At 38.6% G+C, this 21,547-nt stretch overlaps 2 non-coding genes across 2 annotated transcripts; one reads left to right on the top strand and one right to left on the bottom strand.

Annotated features, from left to right (window-relative positions):
- The first annotated feature begins 503 nt into the window (after positions 1-503).
- LOC112773738 (small nucleolar RNA R71) lies at positions 504-607 on the top strand. The gene has a single exon (XR_003188273.1). It is a non-coding gene; the product is annotated as a small nucleolar RNA R71 (small nucleolar RNA).
- A 15,123-nt stretch (positions 608-15,730) lies between these two features.
- On the bottom strand, positions 15,731-15,838 carry LOC112774483 (small nucleolar RNA R71). Its single transcript, XR_003188972.1, has one exon. It is a non-coding gene; the product is annotated as a small nucleolar RNA R71 (small nucleolar RNA).
- Positions 15,839-21,547: the final 5,709 nt, after the last annotated feature.

A 21,547-nucleotide genomic window follows, 5' to 3' on the forward strand; every position in this document is an offset into this window, starting at 1 on the left:
TGGAATTGTTATGTTGGTTGTGGTTGTAAGGTTTGTGGTTTTGTGGTTGGGTTTGTTGGTTCCCCCACCCAAAGTTTGGGTGGTTTTTCCATCCTGGGTTGTAAGTGTTGGAATGTGGATCATATGATTGCCTTTGTTGGTTTCCCACATAGTTGGCCTCTTCCCAATCACCTCCTTCAATGCTTACTTCCTCTTGATCTTGTGTGTGTATTGCAGCCACTTGCTTTGTTTCTAATTGCTTGGTAAGCTCTGCTAGTTGCTTGGCAAACACCTTGTTTTGGGCTAGAATTGTATCAACATGGTTCAGCTCCATGACTCCCTTAGTGTTGTGCCTTTCTGATGCATAGTAGTACTCATTCTCAGCCACTGTCTCAATCACTTCAATGGCTTCTTCCACAGTCTTTTTCCTGTTCAATGAACCTCCTGATGAATGGTCTACAGCCTTCCTTGATTCATAAGAGAGTCCATCATAGAAAATATGCAATTGCACCCAATCATGGAACATGTCTGGTGGGCATTTCCTTGTCAAATCCTTGAATCTCTCCCATGCCTCGTAGAGAGTTTCACCATCTTGTTGTCTAAAAGTCTGAACCTCAGATCGAAGCCTATTGACCTTTTGTGGGGGGTAGAAACGTGCCAGAAACTTGCTTTCCACCTCATCCCATGTTGTTAGACTCCCCCTTGGGAATGATTCCAGCCACTTAGCTGCTTTGTCCCTAATTGAAAATGGGAACAAAAGCAGTTTATAGGCATCTTCCTGGACTCCATTGGACTTCACAGTGTCACAAATTCTCAGGAATTTTGTGAGATGTTGGTTGGGATCTTCATTAGCACTCCCACCAAATGAACAATGATTCTCCACAAGTGATATTAGCTGTGGTTTGAGTTCAAAATTGTTGGCCTGAATGGGTGGTTTCTGAATGCTGCTACCACAATTCCCAGAGGTTGGGTTTATGTATGAACTAAGAACCCTCCTCTCAGGAATGACATTGTTTCCATCAGCTCTCTCATGGTTGTGAACTTCTCTATCCATGTTGAGATCTAGAGCTTCCTCAAAATTGTCCTCAGATTCTCCTTCAGATTCTTCTTCTCCCAGTACTCTCTTCCCTCTTGCTTCCCTTCTAAGTCTATGAAGGGTCCTCTCTGGTTCGGTATATGGAGGAGTTGATGTCTCTCCTCTCCTACCTGTCATACAAGAACACAGCACAGGCAACAAACAAGTGAAATACTCTTGGTTAATGGAAGAGTATGGTTAGAGCAATTGAGGAATTAATTCAAACAGTTAGTGAGTCAGTGAGTTAGTTGCTTGAATTTAAAGGCATAAAGAAAGAAAGCATGTAACAGAGTGCAGAAATTAAAATTCAACAAGTAACTTGTACTGAATTAATCAAAACAAAAAAATGCTCAATCTAGTTAACTTCCAATTGGAGAATTGTCAATCGAAAACCAATCCCCGGCAACAGCGCCATAAACTTGATGCGCATAAACTTGTTATGCTACGATTTAGGAAATTGCACGATCGGCAAAATTCCTTCCGGCAAGTGCACCGGTCATCGTCAAGTAAAAACTCACAATAGAGTGAGGTCGAATCCCACAAGGATTGGTTGAGTGAGCAATTCAGATTAGAAGTGTGTTCTAGTTGAGCGGAATCAAGATTTAGATGAGAATTGCGGAATGTAAAATTGGCGGGAAAAGTAAATGACAAGAAATTGAAATGGCGGAATCTTAAATTGCATGAATTAAAGAGCAGAAACTAAATTGCTGAAATTAAAAGGGAATGGGGGTGATTGCATGAATTGAGTTGCAGAATGTAAAGAGAAAGTGGAAATCAGAAATGGGGAATTCATTGGGTGTTAGGAGATATTGAGATCTCCGAATCAAAACATGTTTATCTCTTCCTCAACCAATGCGTTCATTGAATTTTTCTTGGCAATCTTATATGATTGGATCCCAATCCCTTGGCTCACCAATTCTCTCTAAAAACAAACAAATTCCCAATCCCTTGGTTTAAATGTTCATAAGAAGAGATGATGCTCGATCACTGATTATACCACACAGTTTCATGAACCACAATTTGGTAGGATTACATGTCACAATATCCATCCAAACCCCAATCCAATTCACTGTGAGAAAGCTTCTCTAGCATGAATCCTCCATTCCTTTCCCAAGGTTCCGAAGGATTCCAATTATGGGTAGTTTCTTTCCCAAGACAACTACCCAATGGAATTAGATCGAGAAGCTTTCTAACAAAATTCAAGAGAAAAGATTGAAGAAGAAGATAAACTATTATTGATTCATTGAATTACAATAGAGCTCCCTAACCCAATGAAAGGGGTTTAGTGAGTCATAGCTCTGAATTCAACTACAAAGATATGAAAACTAGCTAAATGAAAAAGTAAAAGTCATCTCTAACTTAAATTCTATCCTATTTATACACTTTCTATATTGAGCTTCTGTTGTGTTTCTTGGGCTTTGAGGCCTCTCCCTGCTTTCCTTTTGCCTTGGGTTTATGATCCATAATCTTGATGAGGCTGTTGATCCAAATTCTGTAACATTCATTGAGCCAACTTAGTGATAATCAAATAATGACACATGACTCAATAAATTGAAATTTCAGACTCATCAATCCTTCAGGCCCAATCCCATAAACCATGATATTCAATTGGGTTTCATACCAGAGTAAGTTTAAGTTAATGTTTGTGTTCAAATACTAACTTAAACCACAATATTTTTGGCCCAGAAACCTTTTCCAAGAGTGGCGTTTAAGTTGCAGTTTAAGCTTAAACTGCAGCTTAAACGCTAGACACTTCCAGTGATGCCTTTTGTGGAAGCACGTTTAAGCTTCAGTTTAAGGTTAAACTGAAGCTTAAACGTGGAAATGGAAGAAGGCAGCCCTGGAGGGCAATATAGTCGAACACGTTTAAGCTTCAGTTTAAGGTTAAACTGAAGCTTAAACGTGGAGATAGAAAAGGCAGCCCTGGAGGTCGAACACGTTTAAGCTCCAGTTTAAGGTTAAACTGGAGCTTAAACGTGGAAATAGAGAAAGCCACTTAAACGTGGAAGCTGAGAAAGGTAGCCCTGGAGGTGTCGAACACGTTTAAGCTCCAGTTTAAGGTTAAACTGGAGCTTAAACGTGGAAATGGAGAAAGCAACCCTGGAGGAGAAACTTGGTCGAACACGTTTAAGCTCCAGTTTAAGGTCAAACTGGAGCTTAAACGTGGAAATGGCTCCCTGGTGCTTTTCCCCTTTCTGGCGTTTAACCTCCAGTTTAAGGTTAAACTGGAGGTTAAACGTGGAAATGCTTCTTTGGTGAGACTTTCATTCTGGCGTTTAACCTCCAGTTTAAGGTTAAACTGGAGGTTAAACTTCAATTCCAGCATTTCTTAGCCTTCCTGATTCTGGCGTTTAAGCTCCAGTTTAGGCTTAAACTGGAACTTAAACTCCACATGTGATATTCAAGCTTCCTTTATTGATTTTGTTGCTTCCTTGCTTAGCCTCTTCTTCCCTGAAATCATCCAAACAATTGCATCAAAGTCTTGCAAAATTTCATGAGAAATCTTCCATTCATAGCATTCAAGTAATATAACTAAAACTCATGGAATTTGCATTAAAATCATGCTGTTTGGATGGTTCATTGCTTTGTTATTCATTTAACCATTCTTGGTTACTTTAAGCTCAAGAAAATGCATAAAACAACTAAAACTAACAGAAAAATGCTAGTGAAACTAGCCTAAGATGCCTTGGCATCAGGAAGGAATACAAGAAACTGAAGGAATTGCTAAGCTGTCTAGCCTGACCTTCTGGTACTAAATCGACCAAAACTTGAGCTACAGAGGTCCAAATGAGGCGGTTCTGGTTGCGTTGGAAAGCTAACATCCGGGGCTTTGAAATGATATATAATTTGCCATAGCTGCCCCGAAGATAGGCGACGCGCATGCGTTACCCGGAGAAAATTCAATCCACGCGTACACGTGACAGTGCCGCGTGCTGGACGAATCAGAAATCGCTGGGGGCGATTTTTGGGCTATTTTTGACCTAGTTTTCGGCCCAGAAAACACATATTAGAGGCTATAAAGTTGGGGAATCAATTCATTCATGGACACAACATTCATTATTCACAATTCTAGATTTTAGATGTAGTTTTCTAGAAAGAGAGGAGAGAGCCTCTCTCTAGGTTTTAGGATTTAGGATTTCTCACAGTTTTAGGTTTATTTCTTCTCAATTCAAGGTTCAATGTTCCTTTAATTTAATTTCTTTTCTACTTTAATTTATTCTATTACTTTAGTTTGTTTATTTTCCCAATTTGGTTTATGAACTCCATGTTAGATTTGATTTCTTTATTTAATGCAATTTGAAGTATTTCAGATTTATGATTGCTTTCTTCAATTTATATTATTGATGCTTTCAATTTAATTTAGATTTCTCCCCTTTTGGCTTTGGTTGAGTAATTGGTGACACTTGAGTTATGAAACTCCTTTGTTGATTGATAATTGGAATTTGCTGGTTATTTTGGATCCCTCTGAAGCTAGTCTTTCCTTAGGAGTTGGCTAGGACTTGAGGAATCCCATTGACTAGTCCACTTGACTTTCCTTTATTTAGTAAGAGTTAACTAAGTGGGAGCAATAAATAATTCTCATCACAATTGATAAGGATAACTAGGATAGGATTTCCAGTTCTTATACTTTGCAAGGGATTTCATGATTATTAATTTACTTTCTTGCCAATTTATTTCCTTGTTCCCTATTTCAGAAACTCAAAAAGATACTTTTTCATAACCAATAATAAATCATACCTCCCTGCAATTCCTTGAGAGACGACTCGAGGTTTAAATACTTCGGTTATTACTTTTTTTAGGGGTTTTGTTACTTGTGACAACTAAACTTTTGTACGAAAGGATTCTTTGCTGGTTTAGAAACTATACTTGCAATGAGAATTTATTTGTGAATTTTTTTACTAGCAGAAAATCCGTTCGTCAGAGACTGATTGAGGCATAAGCTCAAAGTTGTTTGCTCTAATGGCAGGTAGGAGATTCTTCTTCCATAGAAATCAAAAGTTGGTATGGTGCAGCCACCAAGAACCTTTCTTGCATCTCCTTCATTATTAGGCTTGGCTGCCATGTTTTCAGCTTCTTGTTTGAAAATCTCTGTGAGATTTCTTCCGGAATGTTGTCCTTTAGCTTGTTGTAAACGCCTCCTTAGAGTCCTCTCAGGTTCAGCATCAGGATTTAAGAGAGGTTCTTTATCCCTGTTCCTGCTCATAAACAAGAAAAGGAAAACAAGTAGAAAGAAGAATGGGAGCTCTATGTTCAAGAACAGAGGACTCCTTGTGAGATGTGAAGAAGAAAGAAGAATAGAGATAGAGAGAAGAGAAGAAGAATTCGAATAAAAGGGAAGAAGAATTCGAAAATTAGAAGTAAAAAAAAAAGAATTTATTTTATTTATTAAAGCAAAGTCGAAAATAGAAGCTTAATTAATTAAAAAGATTTGAAAATTAAATAATTAATTTCGATAGAGAAGAGAGAGAAATAGAGAAGATATTTTCGAAAATTAGAAGAGAGAAGAATTAGTTAGGAAGTTTTGAAAAAGAAGAAAGAGAAAACAAGTAACTAATTAAGAAAGATTTGAAAATAAGATAAGATAGAAGATTAGAAAAGATTTAGATTTAAAATTTAAAAGATAAGATAGAAATTGAAAAGATTTGATTTCAAAATTTGAAATTAAAAAAAGATAAGATAAGAATTTGAAAAAGATTTGAAAGAGATAAGCTTTGAAATTTGATTTTTGAAAAAGATTTGATTTTGAAACTAAAATTTTAAATTTTAAATTTTAAATTTTGAAATTGAATTTTAAAATTTGAATAAGATAAGATAAAATTTTTGAATTTTAAAGGAAGATAAAAAGATAAGATAGTGATTTGAAAAAGATATGATTTTTGAAAAGATTTGAAATTAAGATAAGATAATGATTTTGAAATTAAAATTTGAAAATTTTGTTGCAATTTTCGAAAATTAAAGTAAAAAGATAGAAAAGATATTTTTTTTATTTTTTTTTAATTAATGAAGAAAGAGAAAAACAACTAAATGACACCAAACATAAAATTTTTAGAACTAAAGACACTTGGTTTTTGAAATTTTTAAAGAAAAACACCTAAAGACACCAAACTTAAAAATTTTAAAGATCAAAACAAAAAGAAGAACAAGAACAACTTGAAGACCAAGAAGAACACCAAGAACAAATTCGAAAAATTCAAAGCAATTAAAGAACACACAATGGACACCAAACTTAAGATTTGACACTAGACTCAAACAAAAGACACTATTTTTGAAAATTTTTGGAAAAAGACTCAAGAAAGTTTGAACTCTAACAAGAACAAGAACAAAAGACTCAAATAAAAGATAAAGATTAGTAGAGAAAAGAAAAGGTTTTTGAAATATTTTTTATTTTTTTTTCGAAAAAGAAATTAAAGGGCTCAAACAAAATAAAAAATAATACCTAATCTAAGCAACAAGATAATTCGTTAGTTTGTTCAAACTCGAACAATCCCCGACAATGGCACCAAAAACTTGGTGCACGGATTCCCACACTCTGTACAACTGAACTAGCAAGTGTACTGGGTCGTCCAAGTAATATGATGCGAGCGGAAAGTTGATGGTAAAGATTTTTCAGTAATAATTGCGTTGTGAGTATAGATCTCTACCGACAAAATTCCGCGTATCAATTTAGAAAGCGGTTGTCACAAATTAAGAATGAAAATACTGGGAGTAGAATTCCCAGGTTGTCTCCCAACGAGTTGACAAAAGAGTGCAATTTATTGATCGGGGGTCTTTCGAGGATTTTTAGGATTGAGGATTAGAAAAATAATTAATTATAAATTAAAGTGAGGAAAATTGGCAAAAGGTTTATGTAATTTGAATAAAAAGCCTTGATTGGGAGAAGATTAATCGGATGTTCTATCTTTGTTGAAATTCCCCAAGAGTAATAGTAAAAGGTTGTTGTTACTACTTAGTTAACCCTTACCGAATAAGGGAAAATCAAGTAAATGAACCAACTTCTATTCACAAGTCCTAATCCTTTCCCTTGGGAAGGATTAGTGTTAGTGACTAGAGAGTCAGCCAACAACTTCCAATTATCAATTAACTCTTGAGTTTTCCAACTCAAGGGTCTCCTACTAATCAACTCCCAAGTTAAGTTGAGATCTACTCGGTTAACATGAATGCCATTTAAACATATAAAGGGAGTAGAAAAGAGACATGATAGTTAAAATAGATTGGAAGCAATTAAACAATAATGAATTTAAATGGGAAAGTAATTTTTGCATTAATAAACTATAAAATCAATCCAATTGTAGCTCTGAACAAAGATTAAGGGATATGAAAGAGTAAGAAAAAGAGAAAATGAACTATACTAATAAAGACTTCAACGGAGGTAATAACTCTTCTCAATTATCCAATCTAAAATGTAGCTCTAGAAAACATGTAACTATGAAGAACCCCGGAGGAAGTAGTATTCTCTCTCCAAGATTCAAAACTAAACTAAAACTAATGAATGATGAATTGTATGTTGAGTCTCTGTTGTCCCCTGGCTCTAATCTGCGTTTCTGGGCCGAAAACTGGGTCCAAAATCATCCCAAAATCGCCCCCCGTGTATTTCTGTAGGTACAGCACGTGGCGCACGTCACGCGTACGCGCCAAGTACGCGCGCGCGTCGATTATGTTCTGTGCATGTCACGCGTACGCGCCAGGTGCGCGTGCGCGTCGATGGTCTTCTGCGCCAATGCACGCGTGCGCGTCGGGTGCGCGTGCGCGTCGTTCCTCGCTGGTCAGCTCCTTTGTTTCTTTGTGTTCCTTCCATTTTTGCAAGCTTCCTTTCCATTCTCCAAACCATTCCTGCCCTATAAAGCCTGAAAACACTTAACACACAAATCACGGCATCGAATGGTATAGAGGGGAATTAAAAATTGACGATTTTAAGGCTTAGGAGGCAAGTTTTCAATCATAACATAAAATCAGGAAGGCAATTGTAGAACATGCAAATTACATGAATAAGTGTGCAAAGGACTTATGAAAACCACCCAAATTAGCACGAGATAAACCATAAAATAGTGGTTTATCAACCTCCCCACACTTAAACATTAGCATGTCCTCATGCTAAGTTCAAGGAGACCAAAAAGAATGAATAGGGACAATGAGACTCGTGCAATGCAATGCAACCTAAGTATATGAATGCAACTATATGAGGAAATGTTTCTGCCTACTTGGTTAAGAAAATACATAAGTTCTCCAAGACAAACAAAGATCAGATTCCACTAATTCAAATCACACAATAAAAGGCAAGTAAACTTGTAGGAAGATAGCTCATGAAAGCCGGAAACATAGAGCCAAGATTCGAACCCTCACTGGAAGTGTATATGCACTCTAATCGCTCAAGTGTCTAAGGTAATCCACTCTAGTCTCCTCTAGTCATGCTTTCCAAATCTTTGTTCTTCATCTAACCAATCAACAAATATCTAGTGTACACATGCAAACATCATGAGGTCTTTTTCAAGGTGGTAATGGGGCTAAGGTAAGGGTGAGGATATATGTATGGCCAAGTGAGATAAAAATTGAATCCTTGATTAACCTAAGTTCTCACCTAACACACACGCATTCTCTATTCTTTTAAAATCATGCCTACCTACCCATAGTCTTACTTTGTATGTTCATGCACTCATGTATCCAAATGCTTTTCTATTTCATCTCATATGCATTGATCTTTTTATTGAACTTAACATTGGGGTGCTTTCTATTCCCCTAAAATTAAACAAAAACATATATATATATATATATATATATATATATATATATATATATATATATATATATAGCATAATAAATCAGTGCATAGGTTTTTCATCATTTTACATGAGTAGCACCCAAATTCTCAACATTTGTTAATAGAGCAATACACACTCTCACCAACCAAGGTTCCCACATTTCCCCACACTTAATTGACACACAATCTCTATCTTAAGCTAACCAAAGATTCAATTGGGGTAATTCATTATTTTTTCGCTTAAGGCTAGTGATGTGGTAACATAAAGAACAAATGGGGATAGAAAAGGTAGGCTGTTTGGGATAAGTGAGCTAATAACAAATAATGGCCTCAATCATATGTATGCATGAATATACAATAAATAATGGACATATAGAATGGAATAAAGTATAGATTGCAATTCTAGAGGAGAGAAAACACACAAGAATAAAATTTCATGGTTAGATAGTGTAACCATATAATTAAGCTCAAAATCTCACAGGTTGTGTGTTCTTAGCTATAAACTATGTTCTAGATTACAATCTTCAAACAAGTTTAACACAAAATTTTTTTTTATTTGAATTAGTGAAATACTCAAAAATAGGGTCTTGAAAAGAAATTTATTACCTCAACCAAGCAGAACATTCATGCAAACAATTATTATCATGCAATCTATCCTATCTAACAAAAGAAAAATAACCTATTGGTGTTAAGAAAGAGTGATTACCTCCGGAAGTCAGGTACTGACCTCTCCACACTTAAAGCCTGGCACCGTCCTCAGTGCCATCAGTAAGGAGCAGAGGGAGCTGGTAGGTGAAGTGGAATCCGGAGTATCTGGCTCTTCTTCAGGTGGGTGGTCGCCAACAATCAACTCCTTGAGGTAGTTAAATCGGTGCTTGTTACGGTGCTCCATTCGCCGTGCCTGCCGGTCTTGCCGGTCCAACCTCTTAAGTATCTGAAGAAGTAGCTGATTTGTTGAAGGTGCTTGTGGTGTGGAAGGAGAAGGAATGTTGCAAGCCGAGTCATCAGTCCGGCTTGCAGTGGCTGCTGGGGGTCTGATGTACTTCCCACTTGGGACATACTGATCATCACGAGGAATCATGGCCTTGGTGTCCCCAGCTCTGTAGGAAACTCTGGCTGCTGAGACGAGATTGGAAACCAAGGCGGGAAAGGGTAGGTTGCCCGCAATCTGCACGTGTTCCATGGCTTGCCGGATGTGTCTGGGTAAGTTGAGGGGCTGGTCTGTAAGGATACACCAGATGAGAACAGCCATGTCCGCGGTGAAGGAGGACTCGTGAGTGCTCGGAAAGACATAGTGGGACATAATCTGTGCCCACACGCGAGCCTCCAAAGTAAGTGCTGAAGCCAATATGCTTTTAGGTCGAGATCGATGGTATCCATAGATCCATATGCCGCCAGGTTGTGTTATGACTCTGAGGACATTGTCCCAGTCAAACTGGTATGTCTGGTGCTTGAAAGAGGCTTCTTGATAAGCGTCCAATCCTTCTGGAGCAGGCAGAAGATCCAAAGCTCGCTGAATGGCCCCCTCGGAGATAGGGACTTGCTTCTGATGGACATAGACAGACTGTAGGTTTGGCGAGTGAAAGTTGGAGTAGAACTCAATGACCCATGATAGATTGACCTACCGCTGTTGCCTCCTCAAGAATCTCCACTGTCTCCTCTTGATGCGGGGCTCCACAAAATCAACAATGTGGGTAGGGAGGATGAGTAGGTGCTCGTTATTGCAGTTTCTCTCAGCCAGGATGGGGAACAGTTGCTCACAGTAGCGGTTAGTGAACCGCACAGCGTCCCTGGCAGGAAGGGCTTTCTCAGTTTCATCAACCTTGATTATCCTCTTCACCCACTTTGTTGATGGCTTGACTGTTGTTGAGGATGGTTCCGCAGCTGGTGCTCTTTTTGTTCCTATCCTCGCCAGGGGCTTGTTAAAGGCTTTCTCTTTACCCTTCTTGGAGGCCATCCTGAAAAGGGAGAGAAGAAAGGGACATGAATTCAAATAGCTAGAACCGGGAGGAGGAAAGTTCAAGTGATAATCAATGCCAAGGTAGAAGATAGTGTCTTAAATACATGGTCGCGACTACATGCAAATAGGACATCAATGGAAATATAGCAAGGCATATTGAAGCAATTAGATGCAAAATATTGAAAAGCATGCAAGCAAAGGCCTGAGTAGCATAGATCAATCATTAATAGTTCAAATCAATTATCACATGTAACAAACTAACAATCGCGTTTGTGATGACAATTTTATTCAATAAATAAAGGATTGTAAGGGTTTTGCGAAAAATAGGAATTAAAGTAGAAGAATAGAATAATTGAGAATGCACAATGCCATAATGACTTTTTCACAAACACTTGGTATGCATGTAGAACATGTTAAGTAAAGTAATTGATTCAAGCATGCATGCAACCCAAAATTAATAATGTCAATTGTCAAATCACCCTTTAATATATCCACAAGCAAATATAGAAGAAAACAATCACCCAAATAAAGTTCTAACACCAATCATGAGAATGCAAAAATAAATAAAGAAGAAGAGAGAAATTCTCAAGAAAAAGAACCTTGAGAAGAAGATGAAAATAGAGAGTTGATGGAGAATGTGAGTGGTAGAAGAGTGAGAAGAAAGGGAGAAGAAGAAAGTAGGAGAGATAGAAGAAGAAGAAGAATGAAGAAGAAAGAAGGAAGAAAAGAAAGAGGAATTAGGATTGAGAAAGAAAAGATAAGAAAGAAAGAAGAAAGAAAAGAAAAGGAGTGAGGAACGCGGAACAGGGAAGCGTGCGAATGAGTGCCACGGTGCAACCGACGTGGACGCGTGGGTGAGCGGGCAGGTGAGGGACGCGGAGGCAGCAGTCACGCGTACGCGTGACTGGGATTCGTGCGAATTGCACGAATCCAGCCTCACTCCATCATAACGCTCTATTTGTACCCTCATTGACGCCATTTGACAAACCCACGCATACGCGTGCATCATGCACACGCGTGGGTTGGACGAAGCAAAGCAACGCGCGAGCGTCAGTAATGCGTACGCGTCGTACCTGGTGGTGCTAGAGGCGCAAATCCAGCACCATGGCATCACAACCTTGTGGTTGAATAGGGGTTTACGTCGATTTCCTGAGGCGCGCGTATGCGTGCGGTACGCTTACGCATGGGTGGTGAAAATGGCAAGGGACGCGTACGCGTAAGGTACGTGATGAGCGGATAATTTATACGCTTTTTGGCATTGTTTTTAGTATGTTTTTAGTATAATCTAGTTACTTTTAGGGATGTTTTCATTAGTTTTTATGTTAAATTCACATTTCTGGACTTTACTATGAGTTTGTGTGTTTTTCTGTGATTTCAGGTATTTTCTGGCTGAAATTGAGGGACTTGAGCAAAAATCAGATTCAGAGGTTGAAGAAGGACTGCTGATGCTGTTGGATTCTGACCTCCCTGCACTCAAAATGGATTTTCTGGAGCTACAAAACTCAACATGGCGCGCTTCCAATTGCGTTGGAAAGTAGACATCCAGAGCTTTCCAACAATATATAATAGTCCATACTTTGCCCAAGTTTAGATGACGCAAACTGGCGTTCAACGCCAGCTCTCTGCCCAATTCTGGCGTCTAGCGCCAGAAACAAGTTGCAAAGTGGAGTTCAACGCCCAAAATGGCACAAAAGCTGGCGTTCAACTCCAAGAATGACCTCTACACGTGTAACATTCAAGCTCAGCCCAAGCACACACCAAGTGGGCCCCGGAAGTGGATTTATGTATCAATTACTTACTTCTGTAAACCCTAGTAGCTAGTTTATTATAAATAGGACTTCTTACTATTGTATGAGACATCTTTGGATTATCTTTTGATCTTTTGATCATTTTTAGATCTCTAGACCTCCATGGGAGGCTGGCCACTCGGCCATGCTTACCCTCTATCACTTATGTATTTTCATACAGTAGAGTTTCTGCACTTCATAGATTAAGGTGTGGAGCTCTGCTGTTCCTCAAAGATTAATGCAAAGTACTACTGTTTTTCTATTCAATTCAACTTATTCTGCTTCTAAGATATTCATTCGCAGTTCAACCTGAATGTGATGAACGTGACAATCATCATCATTCCCTATGAACGCGTGCCTGACAACCACTTCCGGTCTACATTAGATTGAATGAGTATCTCTTAGATCTCTTAATCAGAATCTTCGTGGTATAAGCTAGATTGATGGCGGCATTCATGAGAGTCCGGAAAGTCTAAACCTTATCCGTGGTATTCCGAGTAGGACTCTGGGATTGAATGACTGTGACGAACTCCAAACTCGCGAGTGCTGGGCGTAGTGACAGACGCAAAAGAATAGTAAATTCTATTCCAGTATGACCGAGAACCTCCAAGATGATTAGCCATGCAGTGACAGCGCATCGGACCATTTTCACAGAGAGGAATAGGATGCAACCAACGACAAGGGTGATGCCTCCAGACGATTAGCCGTGCTGTGACAGAGCATTTGGACCATTTTCCTGAGAGGATTGAAAGTAGCCATTGGCACCGGTGACATCCTTACATAAAGCCAGCATAGAAAGGAGTAGGATTGATTGGATGGAGACAGCAGGAAAGCAGAGGTTCAGAGGAACGAAAGCATCTCTATGCGCTTATCTGAAATTCTCACCAATGATTTACATAACTTGCTTCAAGCCGACAATCTCCGTGGGATTCGACCTTTACTCACGTAAGGTATTACTTGGACGACCCAGTGCACTTGCTGGTTAGTTGTGCGAAGTTGTGACAGACAATAAAACTAGATCAGAGCACCAGGCCTTTGGAGCCATGGATATGTATCACAATTTCGTGCACCAAGTTTTTGGCGCCATTGCCGGGGATTGTTCGAGTTTGGATAACTGACGGTTCAACTTGTTGCTCAGATTAGGTAATTTTCTTTTTATTTTATTTTTCAAAAAATTTTCAAAAATCTTTCAAAAAAATTTCTAAATAATTTTCGAAAAAAAAAACCAAAAAAATTAGAAAATCATAAAAATCAAAAATATTTTTTGTGTTTCTTGTTTGAGTCATGTGTCATGTTATAAGTTTGGTGTCAATTGCATGTGCATCTTGCATTTTTCGAAAAAAAAATCATGCATTCATAGTGTTCTTCATGATCTTCAAGTTGTTCTTGGTAAGTCTTCTTGTTTGATCTTTGCATTTGCATGTTTTGTGTCTTTTCTTGTTTTTCATATGCATTCTTGAATTTTTAGTGCCTAAGCATTAAAGATTTCTAAGTTTGGTGTCTTGCATGTTCTCCTTGCATTAAAAATTTTTCAAAAATGTGTCCTTGATGTTCATCATAATCTTCATAGTGTTCTTGGTGTTCATCTTGACATTCATAGCATTCTTGCATGCATTCATTGTTTTGATCCATAACTTTCATGCATTGCATCATTTTTCTTGTTTTTCTCTCTCATCATAAAAATTTCAAAAAAAAATATATCTTTCCCATTTTCTCTCTTAAAATTTCAAAAATTAGATTTGACTTTTTCAAAAATTTAAAAAAAAAATCTAGCTGTTTTTATGAGTCAAATCAAATTTTCAATTTAAAAATCTTATCTTTTTCAAAATCTTTTTCAAAACTCAAATCTTTCTCATTTTTCTTAGTTATTTTTGAAAATTCTAAAAACATTTTTCAAAAATCTTTTTCTATTTTTATCACATAATTTTCGAAAATAACATCATCAGTTAATGTTTTGATTCAAAAATTTCAAGTTTGTTACTTGTTAAGAAAGATTCAAACTTTAAGTTCTAGAATCATATCTTGTGATTTCTTGTGAATCAAGTCATTAATTGTAATTTTAAAATCAAATCTTTTTCAAAACTAATTTTAATCATATGTTTTCAAAAATATCTTCTTATCTTATCTTTTTCAAAAATTTGATTTCAAAATATCTTTTCTAACTTCTTATCTTCTTATCTTTTCAAAATTGATTTTCAAAATTTGTTTCAACTAACTAACTAACTTTTTGTTTGTTTCTTACCTTTTTCAAAACTACCTAACTAACTCTCTCTCTCTAATTTTTGAAAATATCTTCCCTCTTTTTAAAAATTTCTTTTTAATTAAACTAATTATTTTATTTTTTATTTGAATTTTCGAAAAACTACTAACCTTTTTCAAAAACTATTTTCGAAAATCACTAACTCTTTTTCAAAAATTATTTTCGAAAATTCTCTCCTCCTCTCATCCCCTTCTATTTATTTATTCATCTACTAACACTTCTCTTCATCTCACATCTCTGCTCCTATCATCAACTTTGTGTTTGGATTCTTCATTCTTCTTCACCCCTATTCCTTTTCTTCTTCTACTAACAATAAGGAACCTCTTTACTGTGACATAGAGGATTCCTCTTCTTTTCTTGTTCTCTTCTCTTTCTTATGAGAAGGAACAAAGAAAAAGGCATTCTTGTTGAAGCTGATCCAGAACCTGAAAGGACTCTGAAGAGGAAACTAAGAGAAGCTAAATTAAAACAATCCAGAGACAACCTTATTGAAAATTTCGAACAAGTAAAGGAGATGGCAGCCGAACCCGACAAAAATAATTCAAGGAGAATGCTTGGTGACTTTACTGCACCAAATTCCAATTTACATGGAAGAAGCATCTCCATCCCTACCATCGGAGCAAACAATTTTGAGCTGAAACCTCAGCTAGTTTCTCTGATGCAGCAGAACTGCAAGTTTCATGGACTTCCATCTGAAGATCCTTTTCAGTTCTTAACTGAATTTTTGCAGATCTGTGATACTGTTAAGACTAATGGAGTAGATCCTGAAGTCTACAGGCTAATGCTTTTCCCTTTTGCTGTAAGAGACAGAGCTAGAGTTTGGTTGGACTCTCAACCCAAAGATAGCCTGAACTCTTGGGATAAGCTGGTCACGGCTTTCTTAGCCAAGTTCTTTCCTCCTCAAAAGCTGAGCAAGCTTAGAGCGGATGTTCAAACCTTCAGACAGAAAGAAGGTGAATCCCTCTATGAAGCTTGGGAAAGATACAAGCAGCTGACCAAAAAGTGTCCTTCTGACATGCTTTTAGAATGGACCATCCTGGATATATTCTATGATGGTTTATCTGAGCTATCAAAGATGTCATTGGATACTTCTGCAGGTGGATCCATCCACCTAAAGAAAACGCCTGCAGAAGCTCAAGAACTCATTGACATGGTTGCTAATAACCAGTTCATGTATACTTCTGAGAGGAATCCTGTGAGTAATGGGACACCTATGAAGAAGGGAGTTCTTGAAATTGATACTCTGAATGCCATACTGGCTCAGAACAAAATATTGACTCAGCAAGTTAATATGATTTCTCAGAGTCTGAATGGAATGCAAGCTGCATCCAACAGTACTCAAGAGGCATCTTCTGAAGAAGAAGCTTATGATCCTGAGAACCCTGCAATAGCAGAGGTAAATTACATGGGTGAACCTTTTGGAAACACCTATAATCCATCATGGAGAAATCATCCAAATTTCTCATGGAAGGATCAAAAGCCTCAACAAGGCTTTAATAATGTTAGAAGAAACAGGTTTAGCAATAGCAAGCCTTTTCTATCATCCACTCAGCAACAGACAGAGAATTCTGAGCAGAATCCATCTAGCTTAGCAAATTTAGTCTCTGATCTATCTAAGGCCACTGTGAGTTTCATGAATGAAACAAGGTCTTCCATTAGAAATTTGGAAGCACAAGTGGGCCAGCTGAGTAAAAGGATCACTGAAATCCCTCCTAGTACTCTCCCAAGCAATACAGAAGAGAATCCAAAAGGAGAGTGCAAGGCCATTGAATTGATCACCATGGCCGAACCTGTAAGGGAAGGAGAGGACGTGAATCCCAAGGAAGAATACCTCCTGGGACGTCCAGTGATCAATAAGGAGCTTCCCTCTGAGGAACCAAAGGACTCTGAGGCTCATCTAGAGACCATAGAGATTCCATTGAACCTCCTTATGCCATTCATGAGCTCTGATGAGTATTCCTCTTCTGAAGAGAATGAGGATGTTACTGAAGAGCAAGCTGCCAAGTTCCTTGGTGCAATCATGAAGCTAAATGCCAAATTATTTGGTATTGAGACTTGGGAAGATGAACCTCCCTTGTTCACCAATGAACTAAGTGATCTGGATCAACTGACATTGCCTCAGAAGAAACAGGATCCTGGAAAGTTCATAATACCTTGTACCATAGGCACCATGATCTTTAAGGCTCTGTGTGACCTTGGTTCAGGGATAAACCTCATGCCCCTCTCTGTAATAGAGAAACTGGGAATCTATGGGGTGCAAGCTGCTAAAATCTCATTAGAGATGGCAGACAATTCAAGAAAACAGGCTTATGGACAAGTAGAGGACGTGTTAGTAAAGGTTGAAGGCCTTTACATCCCTGCTAATTTCATAGTCTTGGATACTGGAAAGGAAGAGGATGAATCCATCATCCTAGGAAGACCTTTCCTAGCCACAGCAAGAGCTGTGATTGATGTGGACAGAGGAGAATTGATCCTTCAATTAAATAAGGACAACCTTGTGTTTACAACTCAAGGATCTCTCTCTGCATCCATGGAGAGGAAGCAGAAAAAGCTTCTCTCAAAGCAGAGTCAACCAAAGCCCCCACAGTCAAACTCTAAGTTTGGTGTTGGGAGGCCACAACCAAACTCTAACTTTGGTGTCAAATCCCCATATCCAAACTATAAGTTTGGTATTGGGAGGTCTCAACAAAGCTCTGCACATCTGTGAGGCTCCATGAGAGCCCATTGTCAAGCTATTGACATTAAAGAAGCGCTTGTTGGGAGGCAACCCAATTTTTATTTATCTAACTATATTTTTCTTAGTTATATGTCTTTATAGGTTCATGATCATGTGGAGTCACAAAATAAATACAAAAATTGAAAACGGAATCAAAAACAGCAGAAGAAAAATCACACCCTGGAGGAAGCACCTGTCTGGCATTCAACGCCAGAACAGAGCATGGTTCTGGCGCTGAACGCCCAAAATGGGCAGTATCTGGGCGCTGAACGCCCAAAATGGGCAGCATCTGGGCGCTGAACGCCAGAGTTGCACCCTGGAGAAGAGCTGGCGCTGAACGCCCAGAACAAGCATGGTTCTGACGTTCAACGCCACAAATGGGCCACAAATGGGCGTTGAACGCCCAGAGTTGTGTGCAAGGGCATTTTACATGCCTAATTTGGTGCAAGGTTGTAAATCCTTGAACACCTCAGGATCTGTGGACCCCACAGGATCATCTCAGGATCTGTGGACCCCACAGGATCATCTCAGGATCTGTGGATCCCACAGGATCCCCACCTACCTCCACTCACTCCTTCTCACCCCTCTTTCACACAATCCCATAATCACTCTTCCCCACCCACCTCACCATCTCTCTCTCCATTCATGATCATCCCTTCTGTTTTCCATACATCCCACTTACCTACAAAATTCAATATCTCTTTCCCACCCAATCCCACCCATATGGCCGAATACACACACCCCTCCATCTCCTCCATATCTTCTTCTTCTTCTTCTATTCTTTCTTCTCTTGCTCGAGGGCGAGCAACATTCTAAGTTTGGTGTGGTAAAAGCATAGCTTCTTTTGTTTTTCCATAACCATTAATGGCACCTAAGGCCAGAGAAACCTCAAGAAAGAGGAAAGGAAAGACAATTGCTTCCACCTCTGAGCCATGGGAGATGGAAAGATTCATCTCACAAGCCCATCACTAAGAAAAGTATGGAGCCAACAAGAGAGCACATTCATGGATCTCAACAGGCACATGAAGAAGCTCATCATCAAGAAATCCCTGAGATACCTCAAGGGATGCACCTTCCTCCACAGATTTTTGGGAGCAAATCAACACCTCCCTAGGAGAATTAAGTTCCAACATGGGACAATTAAGGGTTGAACATCAAGAGCACTCCATCATCCTTCATGAAATTAGAGAAGATCAAAAAGCAATGAGGGAGGAGCAACAAAGACAAGGAAGAGACATAGAAGAGCTCAAGGACATCATTGGTTCCTCAAGAAGGAAGCGCCACCATCACTAAGGTGGATTCTTTCCTTGTTCTTACATTCTCTGTTTTTCGTTTTCTCTATGTTAAGTGCTTATCCATGTTTGTGTCTTCATTACATGATCATTAGTAGTTAGTAACTATGTCTTAAAGTTATGAATGTCCTATGAATCCATCACCTCTCTTAAACAAAAATTGTTTTAATTCAAAAGAACAAAAAGTACATGAGTTTCGAATTTATCCTTGAACTTAGTTTAATTATATTGATGTGGTGACAATGCTTCTTGTTTTCTGAATGTATGCTTGAACAGTGCATATGTCTTTTGAAGTTGTTGTTCATGAATGTTAAATATGTTGGCTCTTGAAAGAATGATGACAAGGAGACATGTTATTTGATAATCTGAAAAATCATAAAAATGATTCTTGAAGCAAGAAAAAGCAGCAAAGAACAAAGCTTGCAGAAAAAAAAATAGGCAAAAAAAAAATTAGAAAGAAAAAAAAAGAAAAAGCAAGCAGAAAAAGCCAAAAGCTCTTAAAACCAAGAGGCAAGAGCAAAAAGCCAATAACCCTTAAAACCAAAAGGCAAGGGTAAATAAAAAGGATCCCAAGGCTTTGAGCATTAGTGGATAGGAGGGCCTAAAGGAATAAAATCCTGGCCTAAGCGGCTAAACCAAGCTGTCCCTAACCATGTGCTTGTGGCGTGAAGGTGTCAAGTGAAAACTTGAGACTGAGCGGTTAAAGTCAAGGTCCAAAGCAAAAAAAAAAGAGTGTGCTTAAGAACCCTGGACACCTCTAATTGGGGACTTTAGCAAAGCTGAGTCACAATCTGAAAAGGTTCACCCAATTATGTGTCTGTGGCATTTATGTATCCGGTGGTAATACTGGAAAACAAAGTGCTTAGGGCCACGGCCAAGACTCATAAAATAGCTGTGTTCAAGAATCATCATATTGAACTAGGAGAATCAATAACACTATCTGAACTCTGAATTCCTATAGATGCCAATCATTCTGAACCTCAATGGATAAAGTGAGATGCCAAAACTATTCAAGAGGCAAAAAGCTATAAGTCCCGCTCATCTGATTGGAGCTATGTTTCATTGATAGTTTGGAATTTATAGTATATACTCTTCTTTTTATCCTATTTGATTTTTAGTTGCTTGGGGACAAGCAACAATTTAAGTTTGGCGTTGTGATGAGCGGATAATTTATACGCTTTTTGGCATTGTTTTTAGTATGTTTTTAGTATAATCTAGTTACTTTTAGGGATGTTTTCATTAGTTTTTATGTTAAATTCACATTTCTGGACTTTACTATGAGTTTGTGTGTTTTTCTGTGATTTCAGGTATTTTCTGGCTGAAATTGAGGGACTTGAGCAAAAATCAGATTCAGAGGTTGAAGAAGGACTGCTGATGCTGTTGGATTCTGACCTCCCTGCACTCAAAATAGATTTTCTGGAGCTACAGAACTCAACATGGCGCGCTTCTAATTGCGTTGGAAAGTAGACATCCAGAGCTTTCCAGCAATATATAATAGTCCATACTTTGCCCAAGTTTAGACGACGTAAACTGGCGTTCAACGCCAGCTCTCTGCCCAATTCTGGCGTCCAGCGCCAAAAACAAGTTGCAAAGTGGAGTTCAACGCCCAAAATGGCACAAAAGCTGGCGTTCAACTCCAAGAATGACCTCTACACGTGTAACATTCAAGCTCAGTCCAAGCACACACCAAGTGGGCCCCGGAAGTGGATTTATGCATCAATTACTTACTTCTGTAAACCCTAGTAGCTAGTTTATTATAAATAGGACTTCTTACTATTGTATTAGACATCTTTGGATTATCTTTTGATCTTTTGATCATTTTTAGGTCTCTAGACCTCCATGGGAGGCTGGCCACTCGGCCATGCTTACCCTCTATCACTTATGTATTTTCATACGGTAGAGTTTCTGCACTCCATAGATTAAGGTGTGGAGCTCTACTGTTCCTCAAAGATTAATACAAAGTACTACTGTTTTTCTATTCAATTCAACTTATTCCGCTTCTAAGATATTCATTCGCACTTCAACCTGAATGTGATGAACGTGACAATCATCATCATTCCCTATGAACGCGTACCTGACAACCACTTTCGTTCTACATTAGATTGAATGAGTATCTCTTAGATCTCTTAATCAGAATCTTCGTGGTATAAGCTAGATTGATGGCGGCATTCATGAGAGTCCGGAAAGTCTAAACCTTGTCCGTGGTATTCCGAGTAGGACTCTGGGATTGAATGACTGTGACGAACTCCAAACTCGCGAGTGCTGGGCGTAGTGACAGACGCAAAAGAATAGTAAATTCTATTCCAGTATGACCGAGAACCTCCAAGATGATTAGCCATGCAGTGACAGCGCATCGGACCATTTTCACAGAGAGGAATAGGATGCAACCAACGACAAGGGTGATGCCTCCAGACGATTAGCCGTGCTGTGACAGAGCATTTGGACCATTTTCCCGAGAGGATTGAAAGTAGCCATTGGCACCGGTGACATCCTTACATAAAGCCAGCCATAGAAAGGAGTAGGATTGATTGGATGGAGACAGCAGGAAAGCAGAGGTTCAGAGGAACGAAAGTATCTCTATGCGCTTATCTGAAATTCTCACCAATGATTTACATAACTTGCTTCAAGCCGACAATCTCCGTGGGATTCGACCCTTACTCACGTAAGGTATTACTTGGATGACCCAGTGCACTTGCTGGTTAGTTGTGCGAAGTTGTGACAG

This window comes from Arachis hypogaea, chromosome 18 (genome assembly GCF_003086295.3).
Source record: "Arachis hypogaea cultivar Tifrunner chromosome 18, arahy.Tifrunner.gnm2.J5K5, whole genome shotgun sequence".
In the NCBI taxonomy this organism is placed as follows: Eukaryota; Viridiplantae; Streptophyta; class Magnoliopsida; order Fabales; family Fabaceae; genus Arachis; species Arachis hypogaea.